Here is a 4814-nt window from a genome sequence, read left to right as displayed (position 1 = left end):
GGCGAGCCCTTAAGCCCCAAGGAAGCCCAAAGTTGCAAAAGATCATTGTTAGCAACAGGGTCATCAATATCAATATCCTCCAACAGAGGAGGAGGAGGAGCTGCCTCGCTATGGGAGGCAACTCCCTCTCCCGAACCCCGAGGTTGGTCAACAAAAGAAAGGCTTACGCTACCAATCGACGGCCCATCACGAGAGACTGATCGAGTGGGAGCTTCGGAGGAGGTTCGGGCAATGGAAGAAGAGTCTTTGGAACCTTCCTTCTTCAAGGAAGCCCTTGAAGGAGAAAGGTCACGCTTAGACTTCTTCTTACTCGCCGGGAAAACCTCTCCCACTAGGAGGTAGACCACTCCCTACACTCACAACAAGTTTTATCACTATCACACCGTTGACCTCTGCAGTACGGACATAAGGTGTGAGGGTCCGTCTCGACCGCCGACATGAACGTCCCACAAGGGCGGTCGGGTAGTCAAGGGCCATTCCGCATGATAGAGAGGCCAACTTCCAAACACACGAGCTGTAAGAAAAAGCAAAAAAATTAAGGCTGTCAAAAATGCGAGGGTGAGACAGACACGTCTGATCATCACCCGAGCCAAAAGTGAAGTGAATCAGTTCACCGGTGTGTGAGGGGGGAGGGGTAGCTAGCTACCCCTCCCCTACCCCCTCGCTAACTAGCGAGAGGGTAGTTAACCCTCGTTAGACAATTATGGGGGACCCCAGTGGGAAACCAGGGTTTTTAGGGTGGGGAAATGTCATAAACATGACAAAATGTTATTTTCATTAGTAAAATAAATTTTTGAATATACTTACCCGATAATCATGTAGCTGTCAACTCTGTTGCCGACAGAAATCTACGGTCGGGATACGCCAGCGATCGCTATACAGGTGGGGGTGAACACCACAGCGCCATCTGTGGTCAGGTACTCCAGTACTTCTTGTCAACACCACCTCAATTTTTTCCTCGGTCCACTGGTTCTCTATGGGGAGGAAGGGTGGGTCAATTAAATCATGATTATCGGGTAAGTATATTCAAAAATTTATTTTACTAATGAAAATAACATTTTTCAATATTAATCTTACCCGATAATCATGTAGCTGATTCACACCCAGGGTGGTGGGTGGAGACCAGCATACATGTTAACAAAGAAGCTAAGTATCCCGTATTTTATTTTATTAGTTATTCAAAAATAACATAAAATAAATAAGTACCTGGTAAGGAAGACGACTTGAACCATTACTCTGCCTTTATTAAGTACGTCTTCCTTACTGAGCGTAGCGGTCCTCTTAGGATGCTGAACGACTCTTAGGTGCTGAAGTATAAAGGGCTGCAACCCATACTAAAGGACCTCATCACAACCTTTAACCTCGGCGCTTCTCAAGAAAGAATTGACCACCCGCCAAATCAACAAGGATGTGGAAGGCTTCTTAGCCGACCGTACAACCCATAAAAAGTATTCAAGAGAAAGGTTAAAAAGGTTATGGGATTATGGGAATGTAGTGGCTGAGCCCCCGCCTACTACTGCATTCGTTGCTACGAATGGTCCCAGGGTGTAGCAGTTCTCGTAAAGAGACTGGACATCTTTGAGATAGAATGATGCGAACACTGACTTGCTTCTCCAATAGGTTGCATCCATAACACTATGCAGAGAACGGTTCTGTTTGAGGGCCACTGAAGTAGCCACAGCTCTCACTTCATGTGTCCTTACCTTCAACAAAGCAAGGTCTTCTTCCTTCAGAAGAGAATGTGCTTCCCTAATCAGGAGCCTGAATAGGTAAGAAACTGAGTTCTTAGACCTTGGAAGAGAAGGCTTCTTGATAGCACACCATAAGGCTTCTGATTGTCCTCGTAAAGGTTATGACCTTTTTAGATAGTACCTAAGAGCTCTAACTGGGCAAAGTACTCTCTCCAGTTCGTCCCCCACCAAGTTGGACAGGCTTGGGATCTCGAACGACTTAGGCCAAGGACGTGAAGGAAGCTCGTTTTAGCAAAAAACCGAGCTGCAAGGAACATGTAGCCGTTTCAGATGTGAAAACTATGTTCCTGCTGAAGGCGTGGATCTCACTTACTCTTTTAGCTGTTGTCAAGCACACGAGGAAAAGAGTTTTTAATGTGAGGTCCTTAAAAGAGGCTGATTGGAGAGGTTCAAATCTTGATGACATAAGGAACCTTAGGACCACGTCTAGATTCCAGCCTGGAGTGGACAACCGACGTTCCTTTGAGGTCTCAAAAGACCTAAGGAGATCCTGTAGATCTTTGTTGGTGGAAAGATCCAAGCCTCTGTGGCGGAAAACCGCTGCCAACATACTTCTGTAACCCTTAATCGTAGGAGCTGAAAGGGATCTTACGTTCCTTAGATGTAACAGGAAGTCAGCAATCTGGGTTACAGTGGTACTGGATGAGGAAACTGCATTGGCCTTGTACCAGCTTCGGAAGACTTCCCCTTTAGACTGATAGACTCTGAGAGTGGATGTCCTCCTTGCTCTGGCAATCGCTCTGGCTGCCTCCTTCGAAAAGCCCCTAGCTCTTGAGAGTCTTTCGAAAGTCTGAAGGCAGTCAGACGAAGAGCGTGGAGGTTTGGATGTACCTTCTTTACGTGAGGTAGACGTAGAAGGTCCACTCCTAGAGGAAGAGTCCTGGGAATGTCGACCAGCCATTGCAGTACCTCTATGAACCATTCTCTCGCGGGCCAGAGCGGAGCCAACCAACGTCAGCCGTGTCCCTTTGCGAGAGGCGAACTTCTGAAGTACCCTGTTGACAATCTTGAACGGCGGGAATGCATACAGGTCGAGATGGGACCAATCCAGCAGAAAAGCATCCACGTGAACTGCTGCTGGGTCTGGAATCGGAGAACAATACAACGGGAGCCTCTAGGTTATCGAGGTAGCGAACAGATCTATGGTTGGCTGACCCCACAGGGCCCAAAGTCTGCTGCAAACATTCTTGTGAAGGGTCCACTCTGTGGGGATGACCTGACCCTTCCGGCTAAGGCGATCTGCCATGACATTCATATCGCCCTGAATGAACCTCGTTACCAGCGTGAGCTTTCGATCTTTTAACCAGATGAGGAGGTCCCTTGCGATCTAGAACAACTTCCACGAATGAGTCCCTCCCTGCTTGGAGATGTAAGCCAAGGCTGTGGTGTTGTCAGAGTCCACCTCCACCACCTTGTTAAGCTGGAGGGACTTGAAGTTTATCAAGGCCAGATGAACCGCCAACAGCTCCTTGCAATAGATGTGAAGTGTCCTTAGCTCCTGATTCCATGTTCCCGAGCATTCCTGTCCGTCCAAAGTCGCACCCCAGCCCGTGTCTGATGCGTCAGAGAAGAGACGGCGGTCGGGTTTCTGAACAGCCAAAGGTAGACTTCCTAGAGAAGAAAGCTGTTCTTTCACCACGTGAGAGTAGACCTCCTCTCTTCGGAAACAGGAACTGAGATCGTCTCTAGCGTCATGTCCTTTATCCAGTGAGCCGCTAGATGATACTGAAGGGGGCGGAGGTGGCTTCTCCCTAACTCGATGAACAGGGCCAGCGATGAAAGTGTCCCTGTTAGACTCATCCACTACCTGACTGAGCATCGGTTCCTTCTCAGCATGCTCTGGATGCAATCTAGGGCTTAGTAGATCCTTGGGGCCGACGGAAAAGCCCGAAAAGCTCGACTCTGAAGATCCATACCCAGGTAGACAATGGTCTGGGATGGGACGAGCTGGGACTCCTCAAAATTGACCAGGAGGCCCAGTTCCTTGGTCAGATCCATAGTCCATCTGAGAATCTCCAGACAGCGACGACTTGTGGGAGCTCTTAAAAGCTAGTCGTCTGACGGAGCCGGACACAAGATCATGGTACTGCTGCACAGTCTGTGAACTGTCAACCATGGGGAAGCGAGGAAGTACAGCGACAACCCGAAGCTGTCTAGACTGTCTGGGTCGTACAGACAACTCCTTATCGGGTTGCTGAGGTTGCCGCACTGCGTCACAACAAGTCACTTCTGCTGGTTGTTGAACGTCTTCCCAGTGACACACTGACTCCGTAAACAAAAAATCCTCTAACAAGGACTAAGCTTGGACTGCATGTCTTGCAACAAAGCTCAAGGTCTATGGGAGCAGGTGTGGTAACAGACGGGGTTAGCGACTGAAGTGGAACCATTACCCTCCCTGGAAGCATGTTATGCTTAAATAAAAGTCCATAGGAGGCTAAGCAGCTAAAGGCTCCTCTCCAAATGACAGAGTCCTCAAGGGAATATCAGAAGGAGGGAGAATAGCACTTTCTCATCTACAGGAACCATATCCGAGAAAAGCTAAGTTCTCTCAGTGAGGGTTTCACTGGTGCAAAAGCAGCAGATTAGAAGGCAACGTTATGAAACTGCTTGACAGTCTAGTGAGTTGGCAACAACCAAAGATGTGTGACTGAGGAGCATGCGGTAAGGTATGCAGAGCATGCTGTAAGGTAAGCAGAGCATGTTGCATGGCGTGCGGCTTATGCTGCATGGGATGAGGCTCATGCTGCATGGGATGAGGCTCATGCTGCATGGTATGAGGCTCATGCTGCATGGGATGAGGCTCATGCTGCAAGGGATGAGGCTCATGCCGCATGCGTTGAGGAGGATGCCGCATAGTATGAGGCTCCTGCCTCATGGGTTGAGGCGGTTGCCGCATAGCATGAGGCTCCTGCCTCATGGTTTGAGGAGGATGCCGCATAGCATGAGGCTCCTCATAGCATGAGACTCCTGCCTCATGGTTTGAGGAGGATGCCGCATAGCATGAGGCTCCTGCCTCATGGGTTGAGGAGGATGCCGCATAGCATGAGGCTGCCTCATGGGTAG

The sequence above is a fragment of the Palaemon carinicauda genome, chromosome 7, assembly GCF_036898095.1.
Source record: "Palaemon carinicauda isolate YSFRI2023 chromosome 7, ASM3689809v2, whole genome shotgun sequence".
Taxonomy (NCBI): Eukaryota; Metazoa; Arthropoda; class Malacostraca; order Decapoda; family Palaemonidae; genus Palaemon; species Palaemon carinicauda.
The sequence above is the reverse complement of the archived record's forward strand: the minus strand, read 5'-3'. Positions refer to the sequence as shown.